The following is a 16,795-nucleotide window of genomic DNA, read 5'->3' as shown; positions in this document are numbered from 1 at the left end:
AGCCTGTGTGTTTTAAAAATGCCCCAAGAACTTTGCTGATGAACACAGTGAGTCTGTGTGAACTGGAAATACCGTGAGAGCTTCGAACTCAGTGTTGAGGGTGTGCTGAAAAGGTCAATGATTTAATGGGCTGGAACAATTAATCTGGCACTTGTCTATACACCTGTTCTCTTAATGATGTGACACATCGTCCTTCTGTGTTCCCATCTGTCAACAATTAAGCTATAATTGGTGGAAATGCAATTTATCTCAGATAGAGCTGATTAGTTTTCCAATAATGGTGTTGCCAGCCTTGGGGAAGAGTGCTGCCCACGGAGAAGTGTCTGTGGACCACTCGATCCATATCAGAGCCTGTGCAGAGAGACTCTCTGAGCATTAATTTATCAATCTACAGCGTGCAAAATCTGCTCTTAGGGAAGGGATAAAATCAGCAAAGCTGCTCCCATCACAGGGGGAATGGCTTCCCACTGGCAGAGGGCAGGGTGAGATGGGATTAGGGAAGAATTCCTGATTCTGAGGGTGTGAGGCCCTGGCACAGGGTGCCCACAGAAGCTGTGGCTGCCCCTGGATCCCTGGCACTGCCCAAGGCCAGGTTGGACAGGGCTTGGAGCAACCTGGGATAGTGGAAGGTGTCCCTGCCCATGGCAGGGGGTGGAACTGGATGAGCTTTAGGGTCCCTTCCAACCCAAACCATTCTGTGAGTCTGTGAAATACTTCTGGTGCTCAAAACTGTTTGACTGTGCTGTTCTTGATTGTGTTAATTCATCACAACCTGTAGAGAGGCATCTCATCCTCTGCTCGTGTTTTCTAAGATCCTTCCAGACACTGGAAATGAAAACATTTTCTTCGTTACTAAAGGTGAAACACAGACTTTTCTACAAACTGCAGAAGATGGGGGAAAAAAACCCCAACCAAGCTCCCACACAGTGTGTTCTGCAACTCAGCAATGGAGACTTTAGAGAGAGGCTTTCAGCTCCCAGCTCCAAATGCTGGAATCATTTGAAGGCTGAGCCAGTACAGCCAGCTCTGGAGAGGACACAACTTGCCACTTGCACACACAGCTTTTGTGCTCAGATGTGGTGAGCCAGTCACACCCCACAGAAACCCCAGTCACACCCCACAGAAACCAGAGTCTGTGTTCAGCAGAGCCCCTCACTCCCCTGTGCCTCCCCGGGCTAAAAATGTGTTTCTGTGGCTATGCCACACTACCCAAAGCTTTCAGGCAAGGCTGGACCCTCCCTGCAGGTTAGAGGAGTCTCCACACAGGAGCACTGCTGGGGCACCTGCTTAGCCCAGATTCAGCACCTTCAGAGAATTCAGATTATAATTTTTCACCAAAATGGCAAAGAATGGAGATTTTAATGATGATGTGGGTATGGATAGCAGCACATGGTAGAGCCCAGGAGATGTAGGGCAGATAGATCCCTGCCCCAAAGGATATTAGATCTCCCCAGGGAAATGGTTATAGGATGTTTTTGTCAAACATGGCCAGAGAAAGCCAAGTTCTTCCAGCTCAGGATTAGCTGAACTGGTTTTGCTGAAATGTTAAATCAAAACGATAATGCTCAGCCTGAAGTCAGCGCCAGCCTGGCAAAATCATTAGCAATTAAATGTACAATTTATAAGAGGAAATGTCAATGAACTGCGCTGCTGTATTTAAAAAAGGAGCTGGGGTTGCTGTAACACCTCTGTTACTGTTCTTGAGAAAAAAAAAAATTAATTACACTTAGCAAAGAGAGGTGTTAGGTAAATAAAGCTGAGCAAAGCCACACTGTAACTGGATCTCACTGGCTAGTCTGGATTAATGGGATTTTCTAACCTCCCTGGGCTCAGTCCCACCTGGTGCTCAGAGCATTTGACCTCCTCAGGAATGTGAGTCTCTCCTTCCCCACGCACACAGGCATTCAAAAGCAGGGAAAACCCCACTATCTGAGCCACTGGGATACATCCAGCACCCTTATTGTGAAAAATGCGTATTTTACAATTGGCTTTTCGCAAATGTTACAATGATTATTTTATGTGTAATGTTAGAAAGTTATGCTGTATTAATTCTCTTAAGTAGTGTGTTAAATATATTTTTAAGTTATAACACAATGTTAAAATAGAAACTATGCTATGTAAGATACTTTTTACCTAGCTCAAGAAAGAGATGAGATGATCAAGAAACTCTTTGCACAGAGATAAAAGTGAAAGGGCCCATGAAGAGTTCCTGCCTCCTTATTGGAAAAGACAAACATTCTTCCACCTTCTCTCCACCTTTATGGAACCACCAGGATTAAGGGGAAGAAGTTGACAAAAATCAGAAAAATTCTTAATTTGCAAGGAGTTTATGCATCATGTATGAGATATATGGATATGCACCAGGCTATTGCTTTTAAGGGTTATTCCCTTGTTCACAGGGCATGTTTTTGGCAGCTTAGTGCCCAAAAACATCTGGATGTGCATAATTCTTTGCTTTTTGTTGTCTTGCAACTGTCTTAACTCTAAATTTTTATTACTCTAATTGTATTACTATCTTTATAACCATTTTATTATTATTAAACTTTTGAAAAGTCTAAAAACAAGCGATTGGTGTTTTTCACACTTATTAAACCCTTTCCCTGCCCTGCCTCCCTGGAAGGTGTGTGACAGGCGACTGGGATTGCTGCAATCTGCTTACACAAAGCTGCAGAGAAAAGCCCCCAGGAGCAGCGGCTTGAGCAGCTCCGTTTCAGGCTGTACACGAAGATTAAAGTCTTATCACCAGCTTGAAAAAATACCAAGCGTGGCAGGTTCTTGCTTTGCCTCACCAGGTAGCCTCAGACTGCTGTGCCACAGCACAGCCCCAAACCCGCTGTTTTCCCACGCCCCCACAGCTTCCAGCTTCCTTTAAATAATTCCTGAGAAAGGTCAAGCCATGGCACAAGGGTCCTCTGATGAATTAAGAGGAAGGAGGTTTGTCTCTGAGTCTCTTTTCCTGCTCTGTTCCTGGATTCTGAGATGGCTCTCCCTGGCAGCAGTGCTGGTGCGGGGATCTCCGTCCCAGTGGGAACAAAATCCACCTCCACTGATGCCACAGGGCTGCCCACAGATCCCTCCTGCTCTTGAAAGAGGTAGGGAAAAATATTTGTTCCTTGCCTAGCACAAGGGTTGTAGCTTTTTGCCACCTACTGACACGTTGTGGGAACAGCTCACCCGGAGAATTCCTGCAGGAAGGCTCAGTCCTGCCCTGCCTGAGAGGGACACGAAAATAAACCCAGGAGTGAACAGGGCACTTGGTGAGAGCAGCACTTACCCCACAGAATCTTATAACAAACATCCTGGCCTGGAAGGGATTCCCAAGCATCATCAAATCCAGCTCCTGGCCCTCTCTTGGACCCCCCAACAACCCCCCCTGTGCCTGGGATCACTGTCCAAACAGCCCTGGAGCTCCGGCAGCCTCGGGGCTGTGCCCATTCCCCGGGGAGCCTGGGCAGTGCCCAGCCACTCCCTGGGAGAAGAACATTTTCCTGATATCCAACCTAACCCCCAGTGACACAGCTGCAAGTCCTTAGGCCCAATATTTGATTGGTCCTTGCTGTAATTCCCTCTTTGTCTCAGCCTTTGAGCACCTCATTTCATCATTCCAGAGAAGAGCAACATGTGAGAAAACATTTTTCCTGCTGGCAAAACCAAGCCTTACTTTCTTCCCCTTCTATCTTGCCTCAGTTCATTTATTTTTTTTTTCCCTTTCTCTCCCCCTAAATTCCCTTTCTGGCCAGGTTGGATGGGGCTTGGAGCAACCTGGTTTAGTGGGAGGTATCCCTGCCTGTGGCAGAGGGTTGGAATTAAAGATGATCTTTAATGTCCCTTCCAACCCAAACCGTTCTGGGATTCCGTGGCATGAGCCTTTACAAAGTGTCCCCACAGGAGATCTGTGTGCCAGCCCAGGGGAGCTGTAAATCTGGGGGATCCTCCATCTGCCCAGAGCTTCTCCCATGTTTTGCTCCGTGCTTTTGTTCACTCCCCCTCGGGGATGGGGCAGAGCAAACCCTGCTGTGCTCCTGATCCAGCCCCAAATTCCCCTCTTCCCCCTGACACACAGCTGATACCCACCCTGGCATTAACTGCTGGTCCGTGCAGCTGTGATTTAACATCCAAAACAACCCATTTTACTCGATTAAAATATTAAACAATCACTGTTCCATGAGAAAAGAGGGACAAAAAGGAGCAGTTTTGCAGTCACCCCTTGCAGATACACATTTCTAATTAAATACTGGGGACCAAGCAGTTGTCTCTCACTGGTGGCCACTTGTCCCCAGTTCCAAACAGCACCCAAAACAACCAGCATGGCTTTGGACTTCTACAAATTCAGGCTGAGCTTAAAAACCAGCCTTTACTTCTACTTGACACACAAACCACCTCCTTCAATTTAGCCTAGTTGACCTAAAAATACAGCTTTTTGCCACACAAAGATGCCTTTGAGAGTTGCTGGAGCTGATTTTTTTTTTTTTTCCAGTTTTCTCCTTAGGAAAAAGCTTTTGAAGCTCCGTTTGGCTACATTGCACTACACAGGGACTGTGAGGCCATTGCTGCTGCCCTGGGGTGGGGATTGATAAAATAAGGCACTTATTTTTCTGCAAAATGTGTCTGTAGGTCTTTGCAAAATGCATTTTAGAAATTCTGCTTTTCCCTGAGAATCTCCCACTCTTAAAAAACAAATAAACACAAAGCCACTGAGGTTGAGAGCAGGGGTTTGGTTTGGGATTTTTCTCTGGTTTTCATTTATTGGAATCCCACTTTTCAGCCACAAGAAGCTACTGCTGCTATTTTTGTAAAGATGATTTGTAACAATGACCTGGCAAGATATTACTAAAAGTAATCACAAAAATGTGGCAGAAAAATGCTAAAGTAGGAAAAAAGGAAAAAAAAAAAGAGAAAAAAAAAAAAGAAAAGAAAAAAGAGAAGGCCTTCTATCTGCTGCAACCTTTTATTTCAACTTTTATTTCATTTTGCCCTAATATCTTCCTAATAAACCTCCTCTGGTGCACCTTGGGGTGATTTCCTCTTGTCCTGTCACTTGTTCCTGGGAGAAGAAACCACCCCCAGCCTGGCTAAGCCTCATTTATATCCAGGGGTGGCTTCAGGCATAAACAAAATCATCCATCTCCTGGAGAAAGAGTGTGGTGGGGAGTTAAAGTCCTGGTCCTGCTGGTGCTGGAGTCTTGCCCCACCAGATGGGACCAAAATTAGGGTTTATGGGGCTGGAGTCAGTGCCAACTTTTGCCTCAGCAGCTGATGGTCACTGCTCTGACTTATTTTCCCAGCTCTGCCCATTCTCTTCCTTTCTTCCATCACATGGCAAGAGCCCCTGCCTCAAATCCCAATCTTTGGTGTTTAAAGCTTGAGGTTTTTCTCCCTCTCTCAGCTGACAGGAAAAATCCAGGAGTGAATCCCCAGCTGGGCTAAAGCACCTTCCAGAACCTAAAGGGGTTCCCAGAAGAGTCAGAAGGGAACTTTTGACAAGGGGAAATGGCTTTAAATTGACATAGGGCAGGTTTAGATGGGATATTGGGAAGAAATTCTTCCCTGGAAGGCCCTGGCACAGGGTGCCCAGAGAAGCTGTGGCTGCCCCATCCCTGGAATCTTCTCCTACCATGGAAACACAGATACTGATCAGCACATTATACAAGGTTAACCCTAATTTTTTCCTCTTTGGATGCAACACACTGAAGAGTTTTCTGATCCAGGTGTTTAAATGACAGGAGTCCAGTCTTCATCTGTGTAAGAAGGACAAAAAAAAATTACAGAACACTAAAATGATTTTAAAAAACCCAACAAAATTACAGAGAAATATCTGAGTTGGAATTAGGCAGATGCAAGGAGGGAAAAGGCTTTTTTTTTTTTTTTCCCTTCAGCAAGAAAAGTCGTGTAAGTGGTTACGCTGTGGAAATAGTTAAAATGAGTGAGTTCTTACCCCTTCATTTCCCAGCTCTTGAGTACTCAGATTCTGTACCTGATGTTCTAGTTAAGCACAATGAGACCTGCCTTTGTGCTCACACCAGGAATTGGAGAGGGGCGCTGAGATCTGGAGCAGGGAGTGAACCTGTGAGAAGAAAAACCTCCCCAGAAAATCACTGCTCTCAGCCCAGATGTGTCCAGCTTCAGGAAAAGAACACCTCCCCGAGGCCACCCTTCCTGTTTGGTTCTGGAGTGAAGTCACTGGAGCCGGGCTGGGAGAGCTGGGGATGCTCACCTGAAGAACAGAAGGCTCCAGGGAGAGCTCAGAGCCCCTTGCAGGGCCTGAAGGGGCTCCAGGAGAGCTGGAGAAGGACTGGGGACAAGGGATGGAGGGACAGGACACAGGGAATGGCTCCCAGTGCCAGAGAGCAGGGATGGATGGGAGGTTGGGAACAATTCCTGACTCTGAAGATGATGAAGCCCTGGCACAGGGTGCCCAGAGAAGCTGTGGCTGCCCCTGGATCCCTGGAAGTGTCCAAGGTGAGGTTGGACAGGGCTTGGGATAGGAGAAGGTGTCCCCACAGCAGGGATTTGGGATCTTTAATGTCCCTTCCAACCCAAACAACCCTGTGACCCTTTGCCTTTGGGGCTCAAGGCACCCACGGTCACTGAGGGCTGCTTTTGAAAGTGCGGCTTTTCTGCAACAAAGGTTTCACAAAATCTCTGAGCACATCATAAAATTTGGCTCAGTGTCCCAAAGCACTTCCCATCAGACAGCCTCTGTCAGGAGAGAAATAATGAAATGCTTTTAGGGCAACGTTTTCCCTGAAGTCACCTCCCTTCAGTGCCACACTTTGCCAGCCATAAGCAGAATGCCCTGATGGACCACAGCGCTGAGTCAGGTGTAAAATCGAGCCTTCCCTGTCCCGCAGGGCTGCCTGCAGCCCCCCCAGCTCCTGGCCCATGGCTATCATCTTCCATCCCTTCCCTAATGGCCTGCTTTGATGGCCAGGTGTAACAGGATTCAGCGGTGCTGATTGCACTGATTAACACGCAAATCACGCCCGGAGCCTGGATGCTTCCTGCAATTAATCATCCTCTTGGCACATTTCAAAGAGCCCAAGGAAGATGATTAAAAAAAAAAAAAAAAAAAGAAAAAAAAATACAAAGAAAGACCTCAGACAGAAAAACAAAGCAAACAGCCGCCCCCAAACGTGTGAACAACATCAGCTCGGGCTTTCTGCTGATGGTTTTGCTCACCACCACCTTCCCGATGCCAGGAGAATGAAGGTGTTCCTTTGGTGACCAAATAAATGCACACGGAGCCCCTGACCTTGAGGAAATGTCCCTGCTTTCAGAGGACAGGCAGTAACCCAACACCTGGAGAAGCAGCGCATTCCCCACACAATTAAAGCCTGTTCACATGAAACCCAGCCTTTCACCCAGACAGAGATCTGGGGTTAAATGTGCTGGGACACGGGGAGAGCAGAGCCTGGTCACAGAGAACAGCGTGGGGTCTCTTCCCATCCCCTGAGCTGACCTTCTCAGCCCTGAGCAGGTTCCTAGCTTGCCACAGCTCCTGTTGCAGTGAAACTTTCCCCAGTTTTGATGGATTGTGGCACCTTGGTCCTTTGCAGCATCTCTCCCTTCTGTGTTTTGTCAGGGAAGTGCATGGATCGGGGTGCAGATCCAGGATGAAGCTGATGAGGTAGAGCTGTGGCCATGGTGAAGGCTCTGAGGGATCTCTGAGCATCTGTCAGAGTCCAGGACACCCCTCTGGCTGCCCTGGCTGTCTCGAGACCCTGGCAGGGGTCTCGGAGACCCTGGCATGAAATCAAAACCATCTGTAGCTTTGATTTTAGCCTGTAAAGAAAGCTGTCCATTTTGTATGAAAAATTACAAGCCACAAAAGTTTTAGTAGTGTAATATTTAAACTAACACAAGGTAGAAAAGTAAAATTGTAGGATTTTTAGAATATAATTCAAGAGGTCAAAATGGAGGAATTTAAACATGTCCTAGCCTTCTTCTCCTTCGTCTTGTCCTCCATGTATTAGTGTAATGGTGACACTTTTCTATTAGTTCAAAGTAGAGATCCACAGTCTCACAGGAGTAATGGGTATCAGTAATAAATATATAAACATAGACATGTAGTTTTAAGTATATAAAGTAAGAGCAGCCCAAAGCTCAAGAGCAGATAGCCACGGCCTCCTTGCTAGCCAGAGCTCAGCAAGTCAAAGAAAGAATATTTAGATAAGAAAAAAATAAGCAACCTTAAAAAAGCAATTAGACACATTCCAAGCTCCTTCTTTAGCTGTGCAGGCTAGAGAGAAAAGACTCTTTACAATCTCAAAGACACCCTAACATTCAAAACCCCAAGAAATCAACAGCCATCCATCTCCCTGATGTCCTTCAGAGTGGACAGAGGTGGCTCAGAGGGATGCAGCCCACACCTCTGGCCCCCAAAAGAAAAGGCTTTGGCACAAATTTTCACTCTTTGTTCCCCTCTCAGTGCCTGGCCAGACAGAGACAATAACCCCAAAAATCTTTCTAAGGACATAGAAAGCTTAACTGAAAGAAAGCGAAGGAGTTTCCAAATGGAAAAGTAGGATTTATCATTTCAGGTTTGCCAGGTAAAGCTTGAGCTTGTTTGCCAAGATGGATTTGGGAGATGTGATTCATTCCCTTCTCTTAAACATGAGAACATTTATCTGCCTGCTTACACCATCCCAGTGGAGGCTCAGCTCTCTGAGGGCTTCATAAAATGCTGCTGAGCACCCCTGGGTGAGGAGGAGATCCTTCCCTGGCCACATGCATGTCAGGGGTGATGCCTAGAGAGGAACAGAGGCTGGGCAGAGCTAAAGGAATAAAGGAGGGATTTATTAAAAGGCCTTTGAGGGATTCACTTGGGCAGTGCAAGAGCCCAGCTGTGGCTACACCCAAGGTGGATCCAAGATGGACCCCAGGTCACGAGTTTTCACACTTTTATAAGTTTTGGTCCATTTTCACATTGGGGTTAATTGTCCAGTTACAGCTCCAGGTTGTGCAGTCCCATCCTCCCAGGTTGCTCTCCTCCATTCCCTGTTGTTTGCACTTCTTGGGGCTGAAGCTGCAGCGGTGTCCTTGGTTTGGGGCTGGAAAAGGATTGTTTTGTCTGACTGAGCTGTGAGGAGAACTTGCTGACACTTTATATGAAGTTCAGAGTCACAAACTAAGGCAGTCCAGAATCTGAAAAATATGAAAGCTAAAACTTAAGGCATCAGGGGTTTGGTGGACACAGAAGTTGGGAGCAGCTTCTGGAGAAGTCTCTCTGCTTTCCAGCTCCTCTGGGAGAGCCCTCGCTGCCACACCAGCCTGGAGGAAGAAAAATTAATCAGAGGGGGCTGGAAAGCCAGAGCCTGAAGGGCAGGTGATTTTGTTCCTGGAGGAGATGGACACAAGAGCAGGGCTCAGTCTGGGTTATTTTATAACTGAGTTGGAAGCTGCTCCATGGGGGAGCACCCAGGGAGGGCAGCCAGCACTGCCAGTGTTCAGCCGGGAGCTGGAACAGGTCACTTATGGTGGCTGAGCTGCTCTCACAGCCAAAATACCAAGGTCCTGCCCTTGTTCCCAGCCTTTCCTCTGCTAGCTGAACCCTTCTGGGAGCTGCCTCAGTTTGTCGCCCTGGCAGAAACACATCACCAGATGTGTATTTCTGCTGAGGGACACAGTCCTCTCAGAGGAGGGCACACGCCTGCCTGCAGACAGGGCTGATCTTCCACCCTCTTTCTGCCTTTCTGTGGGCTCTGGTAGCCCATTCTGCACCAGGAGTTTGTTTTTTCCACCACCTCTCAACCCGTTCAGGCATCTCCTTCTGGCCACACAGAGCTGCTCAGCTGAATGAGGCGCTGCCCTTTCAGGGCAGACTCTCCTGATCCCTCTGCAAGGGGCATCACGTTGTTGTCGTGCTTTGCAGCCCCAAATTATCTGTGAAATTCCCCTGCCAGCCCCCCAGAGTGCCCATCTCTGTGTGTGCAGGAGACACTGGGGACAGTTCATGGGCTTCACACCTGATTTCCCATCCCTGGCACTTTCCTCTGCTCCTATCCCTCCTATCCTGTGTTACCCCACCCTATTTGAGGCACTCAGCATCAAGGAAGAATCTGTTTCACCAGGCTTGGTTTGCCCCAAGTGTGTAAAGCTTTTATACATATATATATATATTATATATATATATATATATAAAATATATATATATAAAAGAAAAATATATAAAATAGAAATTGTTTCTATTATTGATATTTTATTAATGTTTATACTATATAAATATAATATATTATATAATAAATATAAAAATATAGGCGTTCTGTGCCCTCTGCCCTGCTTCATCCATCAGCACAGCCTTGCATCCCTTTTTCCCCCCATATTTCCTATTAAAAACCAAGTGCAGAGATTAGAGCTGTGCATCCCAACCTTCTCTTGCCTCATTTCTATGTAAAGCTCTTATCAGCAAACCCGAGCTGCTGCTGCTGCTGCTGCTGATTCACCCAACACAGACGAGTGGGATCACCCAGGCAGTGGTGGAGCAGGCTCCCAGCAGAATCCAGATGGGATGCAGATACTCCAGATCTCCTGGAAGCAGCCTGGTGATACTTCTTGAGCCACATAAAGAGCATGGTGGGACACAGCTGTAGGAGCCAGAGGACTGGAAAAGCAGCTGGAAGCTTTACAGAACCTTTCAGAAGGAGGAAAGTCTTGCTGTAAATTTTGACTTCCAAAGGTGCCCAGGTGGTCACATGGAGCAAAAAGCAGCTCCACTTTTTGTGGCTCCACCTTGCTCTGGATGCAAGGTTTCTCTTGAAAAGACTAATGTTTTGTGTAGAGTCTGTATCTTGAGATTTTTGAGTGAATACCAAGTGCTCCGAGCACCAGTGTGGAGAATTTTGGAACCATTTAGGTTGGAAAAGCCCTCTAAGATCACCCAGTTCCCCCAGCACTGCCAAGGCCACCACAAACCCATGTCCCCAAGTGGCTTTGAAATCCCTCCAGGGACGGGGACTCCATCACTTCCCTGGACTTGACAACCTTTTCAGTGAAGAACTTTCTACCTGTATCCAAGCCAAACCTCCCCTGGCACAACTTGGGGTTGTTTCCTCTTGTCCTGTCCCTTGTGACCTGGGAGATGAGACCAGGATAAGTCAAAGCACCCACGTGTTCCCAGGCAAACTGATGCCAACCCCATCAGTGCCTTCACTGTCTGCAGGCAAATGGGTGAAATTCTTGCTGCCAAACAAGCAGAAATGTCCAGGACACATGGGGATATGACTGTGGCTGTAATTCCATGGTCAGGGGGTCATCCTGCTCTCACTGCTGGAGAAGGGGAGCCATGTCCCAAGGCAGGATGGCTGTGATGGGCACCAGGGATTTAGAAGTGGCAATTGAAAGCTATTGCCTGTTCCAGAGAGGTTTCAGAGAGCTGCCCCAGCTGAGACAGCTTCTGGTGTAGCTGCTGTTTCAGGAGGTGATTTGCTTTATTACTGTTTTGTTAGCTGTAACCTGCTGTGGTTCACCATTTCCCCCTCAAGTCCTAATTTTAAGGAAAAATTCCGTTTCTGTTTGGCGAAGCGAGGCGGTCTAAGCCTCGAGCCTCATCTGAGTCACCGGAGTCAGAGGCTCCATCCTGTGTCAGGCCCAGCTTTAAGGATTAACCCCCGTGGCTGCAGAAAGTCCCCAGCAAAATCTGCTCTGGCTCAAGTCCATGAGATCGGGCTGCTGTAACGAGCAAGTGCTGACAAATGGCAACTCCCAAACCAAATCCTCGCTTTGCCCTTTTCTGTGCCTTTCCCCTGCCATGTGATCTGGTGTTTTAAGCAGGATAATGCTTGCTCAGGCCGTTCTTGTTTGCACAGAGAGAAGAAAAGGGTGGAGGATGAGCAGACTTCCTAAGGACACCCCTCCAGCACATCCCTCCCATCTGTACAAGGTTTGGACAATCCATGTTCTCCAAGGCATGATGACAGCACCTGCCTCTGAAGAAGCAGCAGTTCTGATTTCCAGAATTTATGAATCCAAAGGATTCCAGCACACCCAGCCTCTCCTGCCTCAGTTTCCCCTTTTTCCTCCCTCTGAGGGCTGCAGCTCCTCCCCAGCCTGTCGTGAGCCAGTTTGCCCAGAGCTGACTGACAATGCATCCAATGCACGCTGACAGAAAGGAGTTTTGGGGCTGGATACAACCAAAAGAAACCCCAGAAAATTATCTTTGCATTTCAAGGAGCACAAATTTGCAGCTTAAAGAAATCTAAATCTCCCTGGAAACTATTTACCAAGGAAAACTTACCCACAGTAATCCATCCTTTGAGTGTTAGAACAGCTTGAAACTAAAAGTTTGCAGAGCTCAAGGAGGGGAAGAGGGATGAAGCCGGCAAAAGTTCATTAAGAAGATATTTTAAAATGTTTTTCTGGAATTTGATTTTTATTTCCACGCTTGGATTAAGCTCTTCAGCTGGTGAGGAAAGTACAGAAGTCACTCTCAGGATCTGTGAGGAAAAAAGGGGCTCTTTCTGTAGGTTCAAAATGTTCCTGGGATTTTGAGGCTCAGAGTTTTCCGAGAACAATTCTTCCAAATGACTTTCCAAGAACACACAGTAAACTGCAAAACAATCTCACAGAGAACTACAAAATTCCTGTTGGAGAGATAGAAAAGTTATTTTCTATCCACACAGATAGAGCCAGACCACTGAAGTTTGACATTTCAATAAATGTATTTTTTGGCCTGTTTTGACACGGCACGAAGGACTGAGAATACTGAGATTATAGAGCCCAATGCAAGGCAGCACCTCTGTAAATGTCTGCTCCATATTCCATTTGTCAGTTTATAAATGGAGCCACTGGAGTAATCTCTGCTTCACTGACAGCCTGGAGATCGCCAGATTTTCAATTTCCCTTCAACAAAACAAAACAAAACAAAACAAAACAAAACAAAACAAAACAACAAAAAAAAAACCAAAAACAAAAACAAAAAAAACCCCAAGGAGAACACTTTCGCTTTTTAATCATATCCAGACCTGTTTCCTGTAATGAAGAACTTCTTTTCCAATCCCAAGAGAGCAATTCTTTGAATGTCACTTTCAGATGGTGAGATAAAAATCTCTGCTATTTGCAGGAAAAGGCTCTGACTGCCATTTGTGGCTTGAACCACTTCCCAGTTTATTTACTTTCTGAGGCTGTTTACATTTTCAGGCAGCCCAGCTCACTCATCCCTAACAAGCTCAGTTTATTGCTGCAAGAAACACAGCCCTGTGCCAGCCACAGGAGAGACTTCAGACTTAAGGACACCAAAAAGGCTTTTGGATCAAGACACCTGAATTAAAAAAAAATGGGTGGAAAAGGAAAAAAAAAAAAAAAAATTCCCATTTTGTGTTGAATTCTATCTCTTGAGCGGCAGCAGGAGCCACGGATGGTGCAAGCCCTTCATTAGGGCTGACCCTGAAACTGCTTTTCATTCCTGGAGAGCTGCAGGACTCCCAGATCAGCATGGAGAGGGGAGATGAGGGAGAAGGACATCCTTAATTTGTCTGAAGAGCAGCTGCTTTTCTTCTTCATATAATTATCTCCTCCAGCAAAGCCTCCTGCTCGGAGTCAATGGGGTTGGAGCACACTTAGCCCAGTCCAGGAGTGACACATCAACCCCTTTCATCAAATGCATCCAACTCCGAGGGCTCCTTTGTTTGTTCTTGCTGATATTAAAGACTAATTTTGATTTAGACTAAGAGCCTTTTCCATCCCTCGGGAGGGAGCCGTGGCAACACCAGAGGATTCAATTAACTGTGTGCTCTAAATTACTCATGGAAAGGAGTGTGTTCACGTGGACAGGGCAGGGATTTTCAGGGTACTGTCTGGAAGGGATTGCATAGCTAATATAATAAATATAATATAATAAATATAATTAATAAATAATAGAATTAAAATATAATTATAATAGAAGTTATATATTATTATATTGTATTATATATATTATATTATATTATATATTATATTATATTATATTATATTATATTATATTATATTATATTATATTATATTATATTATATTATATTATATTATATTATATTAATTTTTTCCTACAGTAATCTTTATGGGTTCCTTCCAACTCAGGTTATGCTATGAGTCTATATGATTATTATTATATATAAGTAATAACTTCAGCTTTGCATAAATCTTTCTTGCTTTAGCAAAGCTGGTCACCTACTTTTTCAACCTTCTTCTTAACCAGTATTTTACAAACAAACAAACAAAAAAAAGAGAGCAGCAGGTGGCATCTTGTTACAGATAGAAAGTAGAAAACCAGTTGTTATTAAGCTCCTGTATTCAATCTTTGGCCACTACCTCCTCTTTGTCACCTTCTCTCAGTCTTCGACACCTGGAGAGAAGCATTCACTTCAGCAGAAAGTAATCTTCCTTTCATGCTTTTGCTTTACTTTTTTTTTTTTTTTTTTAAAGAAAATGCCCCAAATCAAGGCAATAGCTGGTGCAGAAAATAGGGAAAAACCTCTCAGAGTAATTAAGAAGCTGTTTAGGACATTTTTTGCTGATGCTCTCAAGGCTCAGTTTTGATTGTGATAGATAATTTCTTAAATCCAGGATGGAACCTGTGGTGGATGCAGAGCTGGAATTTAAATCTGTGTCTCCCACCTGGAGGTTACATACTCCAGCCACCTGCAAGGGCTGGAGAATCATTCACTGGAATAACAGAATCATGGAAAGGTTTGGGCTGGAAGGAACCATCTCTTTCCATCCCCTGCCATGGCAGGGACACCTTCCACTATCCCAGGGTACTCCAAGCCCTTGTCCAGCCTGGCCTTGGGCACTGCCAGGGATCCAGGGCAGCCACAGCTTCCCTGGGCACCCTGTGCCAGGGCCTCAGCACCCTCAAGAGTCAAGAATTTCTTCCTCATCTCCAACCTAAATCCACCCTCTGTCAGTTTGAAGCCATTCCTCCTTGTCCTGTCACTCCACGCCCTTGTAAAAAAGCTCCTCTTCGGGTACTGGGAGCTGTAAGGAATCATAAAAGAAACTGGAAGGAGAAAAGCCCTGGAGCTCCTGGCACATGAGCAGCGGTCTCTGGCAGGTTGGTTACAGCCCTCAGCCACCTGCACACCACACACAGCCACAACTGCTGGCAAATTCCCAGGCTTTTAGGAGCCTGGACAAAATGGTAGAGGGAATAAAGCTCAAAGTACATGGAAAATACTTTGAGAGGATTTTAAAAGTACATTTTTTTCTAAGTACACACAGGACTCCTCTGTATGCTTTAAAGAGTTGTCAGCATTGCAAAGGCTGCAAGAAGTTCTCAATTCTTGCTTACTTGCAACTAAAATAATCAACTCCCCTCCTTACCTCCCAGGAAAATCCAGAGTGTCTGTGTCAGTCATGACTTAACAGCCATAAAAAAGGACCCATTTCAGTTCAGCTGTGACACTGCTCAGATAAATGATGTTCAAGATGCCCCTGACACAGGCATAGCAGTTTTTAAATCAAGCCATGATAGACAGTTTTCTCTTGTAAAAATTTTCCCACCATTTCTTTTTCAGAGAATCCCAGAATGGTTTGGGTTGGAAGAGACCTTCAAGACCACCCCCTGCCATGGGCAGGGGCACTTTCCACTGGCCCAGGTTGCTCCAAGCCCCATCCAGCCTGGCCTTGAGCAAGTGTGCATTTGTATTTTGTAGACAAAGCAAAACAATCATTGGAACATTCCCGTTGAAAAGGAAATAGATAAACAACGTAACCATTTATTTGACTGCATTGTATTTAGACAACTTGTACATTTCGTAACCCCACTGGTTTTGTTCTCATCAAAAAGGATAAAGGGACAGAAGAATATAATCCACTCAAAACAGCAGTCCAGTATTTTGAGATACACTTGCTATTTTCTTAGATGCCCACCTGATACCTGAACTCCAACACAGGTTGTAATGTTTATACAAGACCTGAAGTTTTTTCAACACAGCACTGAGTTGTAGCAATGTCTTGCAGTGCCCTGAAAAATAGTTTGACATACTCTGCAACACCAATCTGATGATGCCTTGAAGGTGATGAACCCAATTGTTTCTTAAAAAACAACATAATTAATGCAAACATCCAGACTGACATGTCAGCCAGTAGCAACATTTGGGCAAATTTAAATATAAAAGCAATCAACTCCTTAGTTAGATTTGTCAATGCAAAAAGGCGAGGGGGAGAGAACTGTGTTTAGCAACAGACAGGAGAAATAACCAACTTTTCCTTGCCAGATTCCTTTTGAAAACCTATGCAAATTCAAGGCTTCCCACCTGATTTCCTAATCCCAAGCAGCACAGAGAACAAATCTGTTTGATAGGATCCAGCACATGCAGCTCCTGCAGTGAACTCTGCGACACAGCAGCCATGGCAGAACCTTTCAGGCCATTTGATCTTTGAAAAGCAAAAAAAAGAGAGATCTACACCTATTTTGCTCAGTATTTTCAACACAGGCACGACAGCAACCACTTCTTACAATAACCAACCAGAACTGTATTTGAAGTTTGCTCCAGAGGGATGTTTTTTGGCAGCGAGGAGGGATTTCGGCTCACTTGCCAGTCGGCTTTTGAATCTGAAGACACCCACGGCTTAAATATTAACCAATAGAAAACTTGCCTGTCTGGCTTTGCAGACTGAAACCCCAGCAAGACACACAAGGCAGCCCAGTTTGCAATTTGTGAATCAAGCCCAACAGCTGCTTGCAAGGTCTGAAACCTCCCTGATCCACCTCCAGGGCAGTCCCTACGTCCTGGACCAGCTGAGGGAAACGTGACTCAAGGGATTGGCTACCAACATTGAAGTCTTAACACTCACCAAAACTGCTGAAAATCCACCCAGAAA

The sequence above is a fragment of the Vidua chalybeata genome, chromosome 6, assembly GCF_026979565.1.
Source record: "Vidua chalybeata isolate OUT-0048 chromosome 6, bVidCha1 merged haplotype, whole genome shotgun sequence".
Lineage (NCBI taxonomy): Eukaryota > Metazoa > Chordata > Aves > Passeriformes > Viduidae > Vidua > Vidua chalybeata.
Note: the sequence above shows the minus strand (reverse complement) of the source record.